Below are 21,246 nucleotides of genomic sequence, written 5' to 3' on the forward strand. Positions count from 1 at the left end.
TCTCTTATAGCTACATAATAATAACCCTGAGACTTTCTTACTCTCCAAGTCTCATACATCCTATTTTTTTCTTCCCCCATTGTAGTAGAGAAGTCCAATATTGAAGACAAGTGGTGATAGTGGACACTCTTTCATGTTTTGAAAGAGAAATGTTCAGCATTTCATGATTAAAGTTTTCTTCAGGGGAGATGCAATTATCAAAGTAACATGACAGACATGAAAAAGAACCAAATGAAGATGAAGAACATTTTTTTTAAAATCACATCACTCTCTCAATTGATGGAAAATGATCCTTAATATTAAACTAAAAATCTACTGATGATGAAAAATGCTTGATGAACTGGGAATGGAAGGGAACTTTCTTAATCTGGCTAGATATAATACATGTAATCATGAAGCCGCTGAGGCTCCATCTCAGAGGAGGGTAACTCCTATAAGATTCCCCAGCCTCAGTAGGCCCTAGACCCTGATTTTTCTCTGGCCTTCTTCCAGACATGGAACCAGACTTCAAATGTTATGTCATCCATAAGTGCCTTCTAAATCAAGATAGCATTGGTGCTTCAATATTCCACTCCCCTTTCAAGATCTCATTCAAAGCCCAGCCAGGGAAGGCCTACTGATTTTTCAGATCTTGAATATTTTAAGTTGCTGTGTACACCCACACAGACACACATAAATATAAATACACACACATATATTTTGTCCAGCATATTTTATTTTCAGTGGGAAGATTAATCTGAGTAATCCAATTTATCGTTACCAAATACCAGACTTAGATGACATTTTTAAAGTGTTTTTTATCAAAACAGTTGATCAAGCAAATAATTTTCCAGTTCTATTTGGCTTTATTTACTTGTTTATTTTTTGGCAGTGAGCGTTTCTCCTTGAATACTTCTTTGCACATGGTGTCTCTGCTGGCTACAACACTTTTCCCTTCCCACAGCTGTACTTTGCTGAGCTAACTCTTCCTCGTGCTTCAGGATAGTCCAGTAATCACATCGGGAAGTCTTACCCATTCCATTTCTAAACAACCAAGTTCAGTAGACCCTATGTATTTTATAGCAGACAGAGAGGATATATTTAACAACCTAAGTGTTAAAAGAATACTAGCCAGTATGAACAGACCAACGGGCCAATAAGAATAGATGCGATCTGTAAACAACCAGGACCAGTATATACTAAATAAATATCACCTATGCTCAAAGAATATAGTACAGTAAGAGGTGGTAAGATACAAAGATTAAATGGTGCTTCTCATGTTGTTCTGTAACTTGCTGTTTACCTATCTCTTATGGTAATCTGTGAGATTATTATGAATAGGGACCAATCATACTCACCCTGGAATCCTGTGTTCCATGGAATCTTGGTTTAAAAAAAAGAGGTTCCAATAAATATTATTTGAATTAGGTAAAGGAAGTTATATTGAGGGAATGTTCACTAAATAAATCACTTCCTGTTACTTCACAGCTTTAATCCCTGGAAGTCCATGAACAGTGAATCCATTTCACTCATCGTGTTGGAACACCTCTGCCAAACTTTTAAACAAATCCTGGAATAAAGAGTTTGCTTATCAAACTGCCAGTGTTGTAGATACAGTCATCCTCTCTTCCATGGTTGGGATTATCTGTTCAATAGGGCTGATTGGCAACATCCTCACTGTATTCATTATAATAAGGTAGGGGCTCCTTTTTGTTTTTCCTTCCACATTTTAGGAAACTACATTCAAAGCTCCCTAAATGAATCCTTTCCCTGTAGCATTTTGCTTAATGAAATGCAATTTTGGAAATATTTGCTTAAGATAATTAAAGAAGATTCTAGGGTTATTTTCATCATGCATTAGGTAACATCTCAGTTGCAAGTCTCAACATCCTAAGACCTAGGCCAATGCTTACTGCTGGGTCAGTGAGCTTTTAGAGCAATGACTCTCAGTTTTAGCTGCATATTAGAATCACCTGGGGAGCTTTAAAAACTCTTGATATGCAGTTTCACCCCAGACCCATTAACTCAGAATTCTAAGGGTAGGGCCCGGGTGAGATTTGAAACTGCAATGCAACATTTTATTTTCCAGCAATAAAAGTTATCCTAAAAAGCTGACCTGTTTAGGCAGGTGAAAGAGATTCTTTCACTCACTTGGGCAAAAGAGAGACTTTATCTGATCACCAGAAGATGCAGGGAGTCATAGGTAGTGGGCTGTAGACCAGCCTATATAGACCAAACTGAGAGACATCTGCCCCCCAGTACCACCTGCCTGGGCACCACATCTCCCACCTAATTCAGATAATTTCCTCCTCTCAAGTAGAGCCTAATGTTTTACCTGGAGAATAAGAACTTATTATTTGTTTTCTAGGGACTTGACAAAATGGATTCATAATTGGTGCACACAAGCCCTATAACTACTTGTTATATTTGCTATCCTGATTATTTTCACATGTGAGTTTTGCTAGTTTTAACAACTATAGGATGTTAACTTTTTCACCCTGGTTTCTGATTATACTTAAAACTGTCATTTTTAAAATGTTTGTCCATATTCATATGTTATAAAAGATATTTTAGATTGCAGGTTTAGTATCCCTTATCCAAAATGCTTGGGACCAGAAGTGGTTCAGATTTCAGATTTCTTTGGATTTTACACTGTTTGTATATGCACAATGAGAGATCCTGGAGAAGAGACCAAGTCTAAACACAAAATTCATTATGTCTTGTTTACACCTTATACACATAACCTGAAAGTAATTTTATGTAATATTTTAAATAATTTTATGCATGAGACAAAGTTTTTGTAAATCAAACCATCAGAAAGTAAAGGCATCACTCTCTCAGCCACCCATGTGGTTGTTTGGCATCACCATCATTCCTGACTGTATATTTACATCCAACCAATAAACAATCACTTTCTTACACTTATTCACACAACAGTACTTAGCAGTAAAAAATATGACCATTAATACAACTAACAGTGAAAAATAATGTGTTCAGGGCAACTAAGCAGCCCAGTAACATCACCAGAACACCTGCACCGGCTGCAAAACAACAGCAGCTGAAGGGGGCTGGGAGCGTCATTTTTCCCTTGGAGATGCTGTGTGTTGTGCAGCAGCATTTTGACTGCAACCCATCACATGAGGTCAGGTGTGGAATGTTCCACTTGTAGGGTCATGTTATTCCTCAAAAAGTTTCGGATTTGGGAGCATTTCAGATTTTGGATTTTCAAGTTAGGGATGTCCAACCTGTACTACCTAATAGGTGTTTTCAGCATCATATTAACACATAACTGCAACAAACTTTTGTGGAGCATATTACACTTAAAAAGCACAGCAGTACCATTTAAGAAAATGGCTCAGATGAGTAAATAACTGGTCCAGCATCACAGAGCTAGTAAGTAGCAATCCTGGCAATTGAACTCAGATCTTATTCCAAATTCTAGGCTATTTCCTCCACAACTAATGAAAACAAAGAGGTCGCCAAAATTATAGAGACAGTTGTTGGATTTGCCATAAAGATAAAAGAATCCGCACAGGCTTAATTGAGAGCAAGCGGAGCCCTCAGGATGGTCAGGCAGATAGTGCTCATCACCCCTGAGAAGGCTCATAACTTGTCACTTCCCCAGCTGGCGTCTCATCAGCCAGCCATCTCTCAAACTTTCATTTTCGCTCTCTCTGCAGTTAGAAATAGAGGATCAATGGTATTTTTTACACCAGTCACAGCTGAAGATTTATTTAGTACATAGGAATTCTACTGTTAATAAATTCAGGCATTCCTTATTGTGTCCTGTAAAGCCATTTGTGAATATCAAGCATTTTAAACTTTTCTTTAAGTGCTAGAAGAAATTCAATTCAATATATATTAGTAAATACCTATTGCATGCCCCGCATTGCCCTAGAGCTTATGAAAATACCAAAAAAAGCAGCATCTGTCTAAAAAATTCATATTCTAGTGGAGAAGATGAGATTTAAACTCATAGAATAATTTGGAAAATAATACAAGAAAGACATTAAAGTCAATCAACTAGGAATGGGGGGAAGGGCACTCAGATAAGTTCCAGGAAAGAAAATGGAAGTAATCAAATATTCTAAGGGATCCTCAAAGAGGCAATAGTGCTGAGTAGAGAGTTAATAGCCAGAGACTTGAGAATGTTTCTAGCTCACTCCCGTTTGCCTGTTGGACCTGCCCAGTTCTCCTTCCATCTCTCCCTCATGGTCTCCAGTATTTCTGCCCTGCTTTTCTACAGATACATATAGTGTGTTCTACACCCAAAAGCCTTGGTACCACCATTGAAAAACCAAGTCCTTATTAGGTGTTAGCCCTTCTGAAATGATTGCATTTTCTTTTTATTATTATTATTATTATTATTATTATACTTTAGGTTTTAGGGTACATGTGCACAATGTGCAGGTTTGCTACATATGTATCCATGTGCCATGTTGGTTTGCTGCACCCATTAACTCGTCATCCAGCACTAGGTATTTCTCCCAGTGCTGTCCCTCCCCCCTCCCTCCACCCCACCACAATCCCCAGAGTGCGATGCTCCCCTTCCTGTGTCCATGAGTTCTCATTGCTCAATTCCCACCTATGAGTGAGAACATGCAGTGTTTGGTTTTTTGTCCTTGCGATAGTTTACTGAGAATGATGGTTTCCAGTTTCATCCATGTCCCTACAAAGGACATGAACTCATCATTTTTTATGGCTGCATAGTATTCCATGGTGTATATGTGCCACATTTCCTTAATCCAGTCTATCGTTGTTGGACATTTGGGTTGGTTCCAAGTCTTTGCTATTGTGAACAGTGCCGCAATAAACATACATGTGCATGTTTCCTTATAGCAGCATGATTTACAGTCCTTTGGGTATATACCCAGTAATGGGATGGCTGGGTCAAATGGTATTTCTAGTTCTAGATTCCTGAGGAATTGTCACACTGACTTCCACAATGGTTGAACTAGTTTACAGTCCCACCAACAGTGTAAAAGTGTTCCTATTTCTCCACATCCTCTCCAGCACCTGTTGTTTCCTGATTTTTAATGATGGCCATTCTAACTGGTGTGAGATGGTATCTCATTGTGGTTTCGATTTGCATTTCTCTGATGGCCAGTGATGATGAGCATTTTTTCATGTGTTTTTTGGCTGCATAAATGCCTTCTTTTGAGAAGTGTCTGTTCATATCCTTCACCCACTTTTTGATGGGGTTGTCTGTTTTTTTCTTGTAAATTTGTTTGAGTTCATTGTAGATTCTGGATACTAGCCCTTTGTCAGATGAGTAGGTTGAGAAAATTTTCTCCCATTTTGTAGGTTGCCTGTTCACTCTGATTGTAGTTTCTTTTGCTGTGCAGAAGCTCTTTAGTTTAATTAGATCCCATTTGTCAATTTTGGCTTTTGTTGCCATTGCTTTTGGTGTTTTAGACATGAAGTCCTTGCCCACGCCTATGTCCTGAATGGTATTGCCTAGGTTTTCTTCTAGGGTTTTTATGGTTTTAGGTCTTAAAACCCATAAATGATTGCATTTTCACAGGCAAATTTTATTATGCAAAACTTCTTCAGTGTGGGATTCCAGGCCTTGAGACAAGCTGTTGAAGAGATGTTTGGAGCCAGAGAAATTCTTGGACCCCTCAATTTACACCAATAGATAACAGCTTAATCCCATCTACTTATACAGAGACAAAGTTGAAAAAAAGGAAGACATGTGCAATGTGAGCTCTTCTAAAAGTCAATTCTGAGTTATAGTTTATGGAAACAAATTTTCAACATAAAGTCAACCATCATTTAACTGGGGGAAAAAACACCTGAGCCATTATACAGACCAATTTGTTTGAATTATTGTGAAAAATCTATCATTTCTTCATTTTACCATTTTATACATGACGTAAGAATATACATTAGATAAAGAAATGCTAATGGAGCTTTTAAAATAAATATTTTAATCTTTCAATAAGTATCGGGAACAACTTTTAATTAAAACAACAGTTTTAATTTTTTTGCTAAGATTTTAACACTTTTCCTTGCAAATTGCGCTCCAAAAATTTATTAATCTTTCAAAAATTGTTTGAAAGCAACTTACATTTATTTATTTGGCTAGAAATTTATCAACTACTTTGCAAATTGCTCTCTAAATATTTTAAGGCAATTTGTATTAATATTTTCATCATGCTTTGCCATGATCTTTTATTTGTTACTTTCTGAACAGACAGGTGAATTAAATGAAATATTAAGACTACAGTAACAATAAGGAGAAATAAATAACATTTAAACAAGATTTAATGACTTTTCCTTTTATGGTAGTAATTGTATCAAGACCAGTGTTCATCAATAGAACTAAAAGTCATAAGCAAGCAATGAACTAATTTCTGACTTTGCTAAATGAAGACTAGAAACATATATAAAAGAAATATGTTTAAGGAAGATGGAGCTTCAAGAATAAGAAGTTCTATGTACCTTTTTTTTTAAAAGCAAGAAGCAACTTGTGCATTAGGAGGGTGACTATAAAATAATGAGGCCAGATCATCACTAGTCTTTGTACATTAAATTTACAGCAGGTCAAAGGAATCCGGTTTAGAAAATGTAGTCAGAAAATTGAGCCAATTATAATATTTTCCTCTTGCGTTACCAGGAGACGGATTAATGAACTCAACGCCATTATTCAACTATTCTCCACAGGCACAGCAGGCTCAGGGAATCACCTGTACTTCAATAAAGGGACTGACTTTTTTTTGTCAGATCCCCACATCCACCTTCTGAACACATCTTTCTTCTGTTTACTGACAGACTCCCTTCAAGTAGGCAGAGTCTCTATAAAAAGGTGCCCTATCCTCCAAAAATAAAGAGTTCCCATTTTGTCACTTCCTGCCCTGATCTCTCTGTCAGGTCAACTAATTCACACTAAGTCATGAATTTGTGAAACAGAGGTTACAAGATGGACAATGTGTTAACCTAGAGGAATACTGTCTAATGGTAGAATTCCAGTTGCTGACAGGGATGGAGAATGTTTTAGAACACAGGTCTCCTTTTTCCTCACCCAGAATAAATAATAACTAACAGCTCCCTCTGACCCAACCCTCTACCACTCCAAGGGTCAGCCATACACAGACTCTTGTTGGAATTGACCCATACCCTTGGCTGCACAGATATGTTTTAGATGCCAGAGTACAATGCAACCACATGTGTTCAGATGAGCTGTGGTCCAGTTGGCCAATATGATAAGCCGGCTTGGGAATCTAAAGAAGTTGAGTGGCTTGCCTAAGGACACAATGAGCAAGGGCATAGAAATGAAAATAAAATTCCCATTGAGGTTATCTTTCCACTATATTACTCTATGTATCTAGGGAAGGGTTGGCAAATACATGACTCTACTGTAAACTCTCTCACCCTTAGCAGTCCTTTTTAATCACACAAGTCTGTCCTGTATGGCATCTGTGTGAGGACTCAGAATTCTCAGCACAGTGCTTCAGGAAATGACTACTAATCCATTGGCATTGGCTCATGATAGCAATTTAATTCAACTAGAGTTAAATGCCAAATGGGATGGCGAGACAACCCAGAGATTAACAAGAGCAGGAAGACAGTTCTACACCCCACTCCATCCCTCACCCCAACACCACTTTCCTCTCCCTGCCCCAAGCTGGAGGGAGAAAGGGAGAAAGAGATTTGACAGCCCTCAGGAGTCTGGGCTGCCTGGTGGGAGATGGAACCCCACTGGTATCTCGGACTATGGAGTGAGGGCTACAGGAGAAGCTGGAGCTGTGGGAGGGATGTAGCCACTGCCTAAGATGCTGACAGCAGGGAGGGGAAAGAAATATTCCGGCTTCTCCTCTCCTCCTTACTCTCCAGTTCCCACCAGTGCTTCTGGTTGGCCAAACCTAATCAAAAGCCAGTTGGCAAAGGGGCCTGATGGCAGGCTGGCGAATGACAGGCACAGCAGCCTACATGTGTAGTGTTATGTTTTGTTAGTTTTACTTAATCCATATCATATGTTGTTATTTCTGATTGCAAAAGGTAAGCATGGTTTTAAAAGAAATTTTGAAAAATTGCCAACAATAAAGTAAAAAATCAGTCATACTACTACTAAATAGATGATCACTGTGATAACTTGACATATTGTTCCTGCAAATTTTTTAACGAATGTTTAAATAAATTTAGAGTCATGCTATACACATAATGAGTATTCTTTTTTTTTTACTTAATAGTGTAAGTATTTTCCCATCTGATTAAATATTCTTTCAAACTTTGACTTATAACAGCTACATCCTATTGAGTGTGGTAGTGTGGAGTACCATAATTTATTTTCTCATTCCTCAAATTAATGAGCATTAGATATGATCACGTTAACAATATGGAACACATGTTAGCCAAAATTATCACAAGTCTTTGTATTTTATTTCAAATGTTTACACCATAAGAAACATAAATCTCATGAAGTCTGACAACAGGGAATCTGAAGATAAATTAAACCTTAAAAGGGATACAATTTGTATAGTTAGAAATTTTACAATTTCTATTTAATTGTTTTTAATTTTGATGCTGCTGCTTTCAGTAAAGAAGACAATAATAAATTTGTACTTTACAGAATATCTTTGTACTATACAGAATATCATCTAGAAACAGTTTTATTTAATTCTTTTTAATTGCCAGTTAATGGCCTGCACTGTCCCCACAATAGAATTATCATAATTCATTATCAGTAAATGATGGGTGCCCCTCTAGAGAAAAGCAAGGGTCATGGATCTAATTGCTGCAATTGAGACCTAAGCAACTGCTTATGGTTTATATCCCAACTCACACGCAAATAACATCTATTTATAGACTACGATTTATGACTTTTTTGTTTCTTTTAGTTTGGAGCTCTTTCTATCTGACTGCTAATATCCATCCCTCTTCCCTGTCCCCTCTCCATTTCCCACTCTCAATGGCCTGGAGAGGACAGGGGATGAGAGACCAACGACAGTCAGCTGGCTGGTCTTTTGTTTGACATGATCTTTTCTTCATGTCTCCTCTCCCTCCTGGTCATTCTGGTGTGAGCCACCAAGCTCCTGAGGGCAGGGAACCAACCTGGTTTTTTAGTGGCAGCAAAAAAGCATACAGTATGGTTGCTGAATAAGGACTCCATGGCAGTAACTTCCCCACAGAGTGGATGCTGCCAAGGCCTGGAGAAGAGATGGCCTCACCCAGTCTGATGTTTCACATGAGAATCTGACAGCTGAGAAATGAAGTTCACAGGCTATAGAAGTTGTAGCCGATGAATAATAAAGACACACACTAGCTTCCAAACAGCAGAGCACTAGTCTTGAAACAAGAGTAAACTAGCAATTGTGGCATAATCTTAGGACTGGTTCTTATATGCTGTTTCAATTCTTAGTTGTCCACATCTGCCAAGAAATCCGTCTTGACACTTCCCAAGAAAGAGGAGAGGAGCCCCTTCTTTGTGCTTCTTGCTCTTGTACTTGTCTCTAGTTTTCTTTCAGCAAATTGTAATGTGATCATTTATTTATGCATGTCTAGACTATAAGCTCCTTGACGACAGGGTTTATACATGATTTAGCTTTACAGCCTTGGAGCACAATATTATGCCTGCCATATAATTGGTGTTCAATAAAATGTTTGTTGAATTAATGAACAGCATCTCCCAGATAAAGATGATATCTCTTTATTATTGAATGTGCCAACTCCTTGAAGTAGAAACCAACTAAATTTTAAATTTCTGCTCTCAGAAATGTATTTCACCTGCTGATGAGAATGTCACATCTAGATAGCATTGAATTCACTTCTCCCACCCCCTGCTCCCCACAGGAGACATGAGATCATTCTCAGTGCCGTCTACCAGATCCCTCTTTTCAGATGACTCTCCTCCCTGTCTGGATCTCAGGGTCTTTATTAATAGTCTTTGCTATTCCTTAGATTTTACCGGAATAGTTCTAAGTCATTATTGAAATCGTAACAATGGCCTAAGCTGCAACAGGAAAAAAATGCATTAGACAACAGAATCATTTATTTTCAGTCTTCAGCTGTTTTAAATACTAGGAATGAGTAAAGACTAAATCTTTTGCCTGAGTGTATTTAAAGTTGGTATAACTTATTGCTGCATAAAAAATTACCCCAAACATAGTGGCTTGAAACAATAAACATTTACTGTTTCACGTGTTTCCAACGGTCATGGATTCAGGAGCAGCTTAGCTAGTTGGTTCTGGCTCATGATCTGTCATAAAATTGCCATCAGGCTGTCTTCCAGGATTACAGTCATCTGAAGGCTTGGCTGAAGCTGGAGGATCTACTTCCAAGGTAGTTCACTCCCATACCTGGTAAGCTGGTGCTGACTGGTCGTTGACTAGAGTGTCAGTTCCTCTTCACATGGACCTCTCCATAGTGTTGCTTGAGTATACTCACAAGATGACAGCAGGCTTTCACCAGGGAGAGCAATCCAACAGAGAGCAAAGAGAAAGCCCCACAATAATTTTGTGATCTAATTTCAAAGTCACACACTGTCACTTCTGCCATGTTCTCATTGTTAGAAGCAAGTTAATAAGATCATCACTCAAAAAAAGGGAATTAGGCTCTACCTATTGAAAGGAATATAAAATATTTTGTGGTTATATTATTATTATTATTATTATTATTATTATTATTTTTTAGATGGAGTCTCGCTCTGTCGCCCAGGCTGGAGTGCAGTGGCGTGATCTCGGCTCACTGCAACTTCCGCCTCCCGGGTTCACGCCATTCTCCTGCCTCAGCCTCTCCGAGTAGCTGGGACTACAGGCACCCGCCACCACGCCCGGCTAATTTTTTCCTATTTTTAGTAGAGATGGAGTTTCACCGTGTTTGCCAAGATGGTCTCGATCTCCTGACCTCGTGATCTGCCCGCCTCGGCCTCCCAAAGTGCTGGGATTACAGGCGTGAGCCACTGCGCCCAGCCTTGTGGACATATTTTTAAACCACCACAGTAAGTTATCAAATAAATAGTTCAAAATGCTTAAATATATACAAATGCATTTCCTCTATGCATTTGTGTAGGTTTTCCTTTAACATTTAAAATGCATTATGGCAATTAAAAACGTGTTATCAGGTAGCATATATTGAATAGTCTGTGTACATTCAATATCAATCTTCAGTTTCCTCCATCTCTTTCAGATCCAGGAAAAAAACAATCCCTGACATCTATATCTGCAACCTGGCTGTGGCTGATTTAGTCCATATCATTGGAATGCCTTTTCTTATTCACCAATGGGCCCGAGGGGGAGAGTGGGTGTTTGGGGGGCCTCTCTACACCGTCATCACATCCCTGGATACTTGTAACCAATTTGCCTGTAGTGCCAGCATGACTGTAATGAGTGTGGACAGGTGAGTGAAGGACTTTGAAATATCTTAATATAATTCAGAGGTGCCTGTTCTTCCCCAAGCTCATTCTAATTCCAACATCAGTTCTGGTTTATAACAGCAAAGCTTTTCTTCCTTTGTTTCATTGTAGGACTGATTACTTAAGAATATTTTGTTCAGCTTTCACAGAGGTCTATTTTAAATGGAAAACATAAAACAAAAAAACTCCATTTTACTAACCATTTGTTTTGACTCAGTTTTATTTGCAATTCACTGCATGAAAAAAAAATCACAAAACCATGAAATATTAGAAACCAGAATGAATTCCCCCCATCAGTTTCACAGTAAGGAAGCTGAGGCCCAGAGAGGAGAGGAGATTTGCTAGAAGCACAGAGAGTATTAGTGGCAGAACCAAGAATTAAAGTAGATTTCCTTAGTCTCTGTCCAAGGCAATTTTTGATATGTCCACTGTCTCATACACTTGCTATTGCCTCATAGCTCTAAGGAATCAGTGGAGTAAATAGAGGTTCTTATACAACCATGAAGCGATTTCCCAGTGCCAGGAAGATCATCTTTTACACACATTATTGTGACTGGTTAATACAAATGCTGTCATTTTATATTATTAGAAATGTATTCCACTATGTCCTGGAATGTGCTGTAGTCCCTTTCACCATCTATGTAAACTAATGTTATTTGAGGAGACGATGGTGATGGTGAGTACTTATGGAGCCAATAAGTGGTAGAATCCAGTTCAGACCCAAGCCATCTGACTCTAAAGATGGCAGGCAGTTGTAACTTCCTCACTATCTGGCCTGTCTAGGAAGCATGCAAGCTAGGAAGTGCCCTGCATTATCCAGATGCCAGAACTTCTACACCAGGTCCTAGCAGCTCAACCCAAACAGAAACAGGGCCGAAAGACAACCATAGTACTTCCAACAGTGATACTCTGTCTTCCAGAACAACCCACTTAAAATCTCCATCTGCGTCCTTCCCAACCCAACCCCAGCCCAACACATTTAATCCTCCTTGCTCTGATCTACTTTTTCCTTTGATTCAAATATATTACATAAATCGTGTGTGTGTGTGTGTGTGTGTGTGTGTTATTTATTGTCTAGTTCCTTTGCACCTCAAATGTAAATTCCACAAAGGCAGGCTCTTTGTCCATCAATATATCATAAATGTGTGTGTAACAGTGCCTGGCACTCAGGTGCTCAAAAAATATTGATGAATGAATGAATGAATGAATATCTTGAAGGATATGTTAAATTTCCCCGGGTCCATCCAGAAATCTTCCTCAACCCTGTCTCTTTCACCCTTCCAAGTAGGACTTTTGGGTGGGCAAGTGATGAGCCATTCTTTAGATGAACAAAAAAAGAATGTCAAGGTTCATATAAATCATTCACTCTGACAAAAATAAATAATAATGGTAAAATTTTAAATATCCTTTCGCTTTTCTGCAAGAGAATTTTCAAAATATAGAGTGTGCTTCTCAACTTATAATTAACACTTTTTTTATTTTTATTTTTTATTATACTATAGGTTTTAGGGTACATGTGCACAATGTGCAGGTTTGTTACATATGTATCCATGTGCCCTGTTGTTTGCTGCACCCATTAACTCGTCATTTAGCATTAGGTATATCTCCTAATGCTGTCCCTCCCCCTCCCCCCACCCCACAACAGTCCCTGGAGTGTGATGTTCCCCTTCCTGTGTCCATGAGTTCTCATTGTTCAATTCCCACCTATGAGTGAGAACATGCGATGCTTGGCTTTTTGTCCTTGCGATAGTTTACTGAGAATGATGTTTTCCAGTTTCATCCATGTCCCTACAAAGGACATGAACTCATCATTTTTTATGGCTGCATAGTATTCCATGGTGTATATGTGCCACATTTTCTTAATCCAGTCTATGATTGTTGGACATTTGGGTTGGTTCCAACTCTTTGCTATTGTGAATAGTGCCACAATAAACATACGTGTGCACGTGTCTTTATAGCAGCATGATTTATAGTCCTTTGGGTATATACCCAGTAATGGGATGGCTGGGTCAAATGGTATTTCTAGTTCTAGATCCCTGAGGAATCGCCACACTGACTTTCACAATGGTTGAACTAGTTTACAGTCCCACCAACAGTGTAAAAGTTAATTAACACATTTTTAAATCAATATACTGCATAGGTCTAGTTAGCTCAGCTGATGCCAGCCAAATGTGACCGTGTCATGAGAAAAGCCCCATAAACTTGTCAGTGTTCCAATACCAGGAAGAAGGCCTTCAACAGGCCAGGCTCACTGTGGAAAAGCGACTTAAAGTACACACCATACCAATAGTAATCCCATTCTTGGGGATAATATGAGCTTCTTTATACATTGTGCCTTGGATGTGGGAGAATATTGGCTTTTTGAAAAAAAAAAGATGGGTATACTCCTGTAAATCTCTTACTGTAAATGAAGTCAATGGGCATTTTCTGCCTTGGAACAGACAAACGGTGTATATTTTTTAATATTGACAGGTTTTTCTCTGTGTATATATGTGTGCACACATGCAGGGGCGTGTATCTTACTCCTAGTCTTTTTTGTTTTGTTTTGTTTTGTTTTGTTTTGTTTTAATCCAATGGACATAGTATGCTAAACTTTCATTTCACATTTATGACATTCTGCCCTTTCATTCCCCTCACTCTGGAAGGTCAGGTGGTAAGAAACAAATGAAGAGGCTGTAAAACTGAACCATTTCCTTCCTCACATTTCTCGTAATTCTAACTCTACTAAATTCCTAAAAGTTTAACAAAATCTGCAATTTTGTAAAAGAGAAATGAGGCTTGCTTTGTAAGATTATAACTAAATGTCAGTGCCATCTGTATGCCTCAGTGTTTACATATTTAAATAATTTTAATTGCCAGTTTAATGGATCATACATTTCAAGTGTTTCCAATAACTTATTTTGCTTTCCCTAATTAGTGATAACTGCAAGCGTGTAGAATATTAGTAGCGGGCTCCTACCTCCATAGCCATACGAAAACAATATATAAACATCCAAAATATTAAAAATGTTTGCCTTCAAATGAAAGCTACTTAGACTTTTGTTAGTGGCTACTTTTATAAATAAATTCTCTAAAACATCAAGAGTCAGTAAGTAGGAGCCAAAATTTGCAATTTATTCATTCATTTATTCAAAAAATATTTACTGAGCATGAACCATATGCCAGAGATTGTTGGACACACGGGATACAGTGGCCTTAAACTAATAGTCAAGGCTCCTGCCCTCATGGGGCTTTCATTCTAGTGGTGTAGACAGACATTAAGTGAAGAGTCCCACAAGTAAATGTATATTTCCACATAGTGATAACACAGTAGGAGAGAAAAGTAGAGTCTTCCTATAATCTTCTTTTACAGTCATGGTCCCTCATATAGAATGGGTGGTCAGAGAAGTCTTCCCTAAGAGGGAGACAGTTAAATAGGGACTTGGAGGAAGAGCAGGAAGAAGCAGAGGCAGATCCTGCCAGGCAGGTATAACAGCATATGCCTGAATTTGAAAGGGGAAGAGCTTGAGGAATTCAAGGGAGAGACTGGCACAGGCTCCAGCTTGAGCAGCAGGCAGAACCAGGTGGGGAAAAAAAGACCTGTGGATCATGGGAGGAATTCTGAAAATTGATGGAAAACCACTGAAAGGTTTTCAGCTGGGGAGGGATGCTATCAGAGAAGATTCCTTAGTTGCTTGATCCCATGACTTCATCATCCTATAATCCCAGTAAAAATGATGACTGGGCTGTTATGCAGTCACTATGTCATCCACTTCCCCAGCAGGGAGAAAAGAGGCCCTTCTCTCCTTAGCCATGGGGAATGCATTTGCAGTGTGCAGAGGATGGGTAGCTGAGGGGCCCTGGCCAGAAACCACTCTCTGCAACCAAAGGCCCCTTAACTGAATGCAAATGTCCTGCTTCTGGTGCAAAATTGAAGGAGGAAGAGGACAGGAAATTTTTTATTTTTGTGAGTCTTCATTAAGTAGCTTTACAAAAACTTGGAGAAAATTAAGTGACCATAAAAACCAATTTTACATGTGTTTAATTTCTACTAATACTATCCTCCACCACCCCTAAACCCCAGCAAAGCTGTGCTTTTTCAAATAGCCTTCCTTCTGAATCTAAGATATGTTTTTCGTTCTTCAGCTTTCATTTTGCTCTGAAAAAATCTTGGATTTGCTGGAGGGCCAAATACATTTGATATGTCATAATTTCGGGTTTGATAATGATTACCCCTTTTTTTCTGTCTCTAAAATGAAAAGAAAAAAATAAAGAAAAATGTTTCCCTATGAAATTAGCCCATTTCTTCCCTCTGGCTTCTAGCCTAAGTTCCTTAAGGAATTTGCATTGTCTATACTAGTCACACTTGCTCATCCTCACTGACTTCTGTGAGCTGAAATTCTATGAGCCTGGTAATTTTAGCATAAAGCCATCAGGGCAAAGTATTTGTTCTATGTGCCTGAACCCCTTTCTGCTAAGGGGTAGTCTCTTAGCCCCACATTTTCCCCTTCCTGCCTCTGTGTCAGTAAATCTTGCTGGGAAATCCCTATTCAGAGACAAAGTTTTCCAGAGTCTCGTTTACAGGAAAAGCCCCTTTGTAAAGAGAGAGATTGCACTGCAGAATTTTACCATTATCAGTGTGTTCATAGAAGGAACAGCTATTTCAGTGAGTGGTTTATTCAGACTTGCAAGGTCATGAATTGTTTTCTCTACAGATACCAGGCAGCTCTTAAAAAATATAACTTTCTTTTGTCCTGATAGAGGTGTGCTTCAGAGAGGACAATAGTGCTAATAATTTACTATCATCATGAACCTTTTGTCCTTGGAGCTCAGTGCTTTTATTGATTGTTCCAAAACTCTTCCTGACTGCCTTTGCAGGTACTTTGCCCTCGTCCAACCATTTCGACTGATGAGTTGGAGAACAAGGTACAAGACCATCTGGATCAATTTGGGCCTTTGGGCAGCTTCCTTTCTCCTGGCATTGCCTGTCTGGCTCTATTTGAAGGTCATCAAATTTAAAGACAGTGTTGAGAGTTGTGCTTTTGATTTGACATCCCGGATGATGTACTCTGGTAAGTTGTTAAAACTTAAGAAAAATGAGTTGAATTATGTTGTGGAGTATTTCATTCTCCTTGTCAACATGTGAGCAGCCTCAAAGAGTATCCTTGTGGATCCTCTTCTCACCAGTCTCTCCACTTAGGTTTCTCCACACATGCAATCAAGGTGATAGTTTGATTTTTAAGGAAAGGGTAACCTTTAGAAAAAGATTTTGAATTCAATCATGTAACCTCAGTGGACACAAATATATTTAAATATGGATTTTAAAGATTCATAGCAGCTAGATGCGGTGGGAATGCAGCAATCGAGGGAGGTAAGGAATTTCCAGAGTCACTCAGACTGAAATCTCATTAGTATGCAATTGCAGTTTGCTTGAATTGTGTCCCCTATAAAGATATGTTCAAGTCCTACACCATCTCCCCATACCTGTGAATGTGACCTTATTTGGAAATAGGATTTTTCCAGATGTAATCAAGCTAAGTTAAGGTCATGCTGGATTAGGGTGGGCCCAATGACTATTGTCCTGATAAGGAGAAGCAGATTTTAAGAAACACAGAGACACACAGAAAAGAGAATACATGTGAAGACGGAGGCGGACATTGGAGTGATGTGTCTGTAAGCCAAAGAACACCAAGGATTGCCAGGAACCAGCAGAGAGGGTAGGAAGGGGCATAGAGCAGATTCTCCTTCAGAGCCTCTAAAGAACCAAACTTGCCAGCACCTTGATTTCAGATGTCTAGCTTTCAGAGCTGTGGGAAAATAAATTTCTATTGTTTTAAGCTATCCAGTTTGTGCTAATTTCTTGCAGCAGTCCTAGGAAACTAATGCAACTACCATAGTCATTTTATACATTTTAATTTAAAAAGAAATTAAAAATCTTCTATTTAAAATTAGAACATAGAATTGGAGTTCATGATTAAATTCTTTAAGCAACTACCACTGGCCAGTAACTGTGTTAGATATTTCTACATATGCTATCTCGAGTCAGTCTGGCAGATTCCTTTCTCTTACTTCATCACTTGTCAAATAGATGAGTCATTTCTGCATCATGTGGCCTCAGCCAAAGAAGGGTGGCAGTAACGGACCTGCAAATCCACTAATCCAGTAAAAAAAAAAAAATCATTTGCGTGCATGTCTCGTTCAGTTTAGTATAACGAAGTACTATAGACTAGGTGGCTTGTAAACAATAGAAATTAATTTTTCTTTTTTTTCAGCAGTTTTTTAAAATTTTATTATTATACTTTAGGTTTTAGGGTACATGTGCACAATGTGCAGGTTTGTTACATATGTATCCATGTGCCATGTTGGTTTGCTGCACCCATTAACTCGTCATTTAACATTAGGTATATCTCCTAATGCTGTCCCTCCCCCCTCCCCCCAACCCACAACAGTCCCCGGAGTGTGACGTTCCCCTTCCTGTGTCCATGAGTTCTCATTTTTAAATTCCCACCTATGAGTGAGAACATGCGGCGTTTGGTTTTTTTCCTTGTGATAGTTTACTGAGAATGATGTTTTCCAGTTTCATCCATGTCCCTACAAAGGACATGAACTCATCATTTTTTATGGCTGCATAGTATTCCATGGTGTATATCTGCCACATTTTCTTAATCCAGTCTATTGTTGTTGGACATTTGGGTTGGTTCCAACTCTTTGCTATTGTGAATAGTGCCGCAATAAACATACGTGTGCATGTGTCTTTATAGCAGCATGATTTATAGTCCTTTGGTTATATACCCAGTAATGGGATGGCTGGGTCAAATGGTATTTCTAGTTCTAGATCCCTGAGGAATTGCCACACTGACTTCCACAATGGTTGAACTAGTTTACAGTCCCACCAACAGTGTAAAAGTGTTCCTATTTCTCCACATCCTCTCCAGCTGTATTCAGGAAACCCATCTCACGTGCAGAGACACACATAGACTCAAAATAAAGGGATGGAGGAAGATCTATCAAGCAAATGGAAAACAAAAAAAGGCAGGGGTTGCAATCCTAGTCTCTGATAAAATAGACTTTAAACCAATAAAGATCAAAAGAGACAAAGAAGCCTGCCTGCCTGCCTGCCTTCCTTCCTTCCTTCCTTCTTTTTCTTTTTTCTTTTCTTTTCTTCCCTCTGTGGCCTGCCTTCCTTCCTTCCTTCCTTCCTTCCTTCCTTCCTTCCTTCCTTCCTTTTCTGTTTTCTTTTCTTCCCTCTGTGGCCCAGGCTGGAATCTAGTCGGCTCACCGCAGACTCCCTGCCTCCGGCTCCCGTGATTCTCCTGCCCTGGCCTGCGGGCTACCTGGGATTGCCGACGCGCACCACCACCGCTGTCTGCTTTTTCTCCTTTGGCTGGAGGCGCGGTTTCGCCATGTTGGCCACGCTGCTCTCCAGCTCCTGACCTCGAGTGGTCTGCCCGCCTCGGCCTCCCAAGGTGCTGGGACTGCAGACGGAGTCTCGCTCACTCGCTGCTCGGTGTTGCCTGAGCTGGAGTGCGGTGGTGCGGTCTTGGCTCGCTGCAGCCTCCGCCTCCCAGCCACCTGCTTTGGCCTCCCAGGGTGCTGGGATTGCAGCCTCTGCCCGGCCGCCGCCCCATCTGGGAGGTGGGGAGCGTCTCTGCCTGGCCGCCCATTGTCTGGGATGTGAGGAGCGCCTCTGCCTGGCCGCCCATTGTCTGGGAAGTGAGGAACACCTCTGCTGGGCCGCCCCATCTGGGAAGTGAGGAGCACCTCTGCCCGGCCACCCCATCTGGGATGTGAGGAGCGCCTCTGCCCGGCCGCCCCATCTGGGAGGTCTACCACGGAGGCCAGAAGCAATGTGGGAGCTGGACGTGGTGGCTCAGCCTGTAGTCCCAGCACTCTGGGAGGCTGAGGCGGGTTGATCACTTGAGGCTAGGAGTTCGAGACTAGCCTGGCCAACATGGCGAAACATACGAAAAATACAACAGACAAACCAACCAACCAACCCAGCGACAACAAAACAGGTCTACCCTGGAGTCATACTCTAATTTTTTCTATTTTCCTCCCTTTCTGATCCTTTATCCCACTTTCTGTTTCTTCCTCTTCCTTCTTCTTTGTCAAATAGAGGATTGAGTTATTATCATCGATCCATACAAATTCCCGCTCTCATTTCTTTTCTTTAATTCCCACTCCCCATTTCTATTCCCCATCTTCCCATGTGCAACCTTCCTAATATGTTTGATATGCATCTTTTTGTTTGTATGTATTTTTAGAAAATGTTTATTGTTTTGTGTGCAAAAAAAATTAATAAAAAAAAAGAGACAAAGAAGGTCATTACATAATGGTAAAGGGATCAATTCAACAAGAAGAGCTAACTATCCTAAATATATATGCACCCAATACAGGAGCACCCAGATTCATAAAGCAATTCCTGAGTGACCTGCAAAGGGACTTAAACTCCCACACAGTAATAATGGGAGATTTTAACACCCCACTGTCAACATTAGACAGATCAACGAGACAGAAAGTTAACAAGGATATCCAGGAATTGAACTCAGCTCTGCACAAAGTGGACCTAATAGACATCTACAGAACTCTCCACCACAAATCAACAGAATATACATTTTTTTCAGCACCACACCACACCTATTCCAAAATTGACCACATAGTTGGAAGTAAAGCTCTCCTCAGCAAATGTAAAAGAACAGAAATTATAACAAACTGTCTCTCAGACCACAGTGCAATCAAACTAGAACTCAGGATAAAGAAACTCACTCAGAACTGCTCAACTACATGGAAACTGAACAACCTGCTCCTGAATGACTTCTGGGTACATAATGAAATGAAGGCAGAAATAAAGATGTTCTTTGAAACCAACGAGAACAAAGACACAACATACCAGAATCTCTGGGACACATTCAAAGCAGTGTGTAGAGGGAAATTTATAGCACTAAATGCCAACAAGAAATTTATTTTTCACAGTTCTAGAAGCTGGAAATCCAAGATGAAAGTGCCAGCATGATCAAGTTCTGATGACAGCCCTCTTCCAGGTTGCAGTCTGCCAACTTCTCATTCTATCCTTATGTGGCAAAAGAGAGAGACAGGAAGCAGGCTCTCTTGTGTCTTTTCTTATAAAGACACCATTCCCATGCATGAGTCTCCACTCTCATGGCTTCCCAAGGACCCCATTTCCTCATACCGTTATATTGGGGGTGAAGTTTTCAACATAAGAATTTTGAGGGAACACAAACATTTAGAACATAACAGTGCAACATAGATAGGACTGGACTTCCAGTTCCAAATGGCAGCATAGAAGCAAGCTGACTGAGCGTGCACCCCCCACCATCCGAGGCCTCAGAAAATCAAAAATATACAGAACCAAGGTTATCATTAGCAATATCCCAGAACTCCAGAACTCAAATATGAGGATTGGATGGTTCCTCAGGCTTCAGAGAAGTGAAAAATAAAAAAAATGAAAAAGCCTCCAAGCCGACAGTAACAGAATCAGACTTCCACATCCATGACACCCCTGTCCTCCATTCTGCTTGACACCAAACACATGACAAACTTCCTTCCAACTCACAGTTTCTACACTAAAAAAAAAATGAGATCAAGGTAGACAACCAGCTTTCCCACTACCTTGGGTTCCCTGACAAAATACTTATCTTTGCCTTAACCTGTGGGAAGTATCACAAGTGCTGGAAGGGAGAAATATCCCTGAAAACAGGCAGAGACAAAGTAGGGAGGTGGGACAGTTGCTCTGCAACTCAACCAAAGGTGACACTAAATCAGGGTGGCTATTCAATGGCACCACACTGCAGGAGTTAAATTCAGCAGGTCCCCTGGACAAACCCCTAGCTAGGCTTCCCACACCTCTGGGATATCTCCTTTGGGACCTCCCTCATTCGGGACAGCCAGTGACTGATGGGTTACTAGAGCCAAAG

The 21,246-nt window shown here is 39.9% G+C and overlaps 1 pseudogene; it reads left to right on the top strand.

Moving 5' to 3' along the window:
• Positions 1-494: 494 nt before the first annotated feature.
• The window catches only part of LOC100589916, a 33,453-nt pseudogene continuing 12,701 nt past the window's right edge, over positions 495-21,246 (top strand).

The sequence above is a fragment of the Nomascus leucogenys genome, unplaced genomic scaffold, assembly GCF_006542625.1.
Source record: "Nomascus leucogenys isolate Asia unplaced genomic scaffold, Asia_NLE_v1 Super-Scaffold_349, whole genome shotgun sequence".
NCBI lineage: Eukaryota > Metazoa > Chordata > Mammalia > Primates > Hylobatidae > Nomascus > Nomascus leucogenys.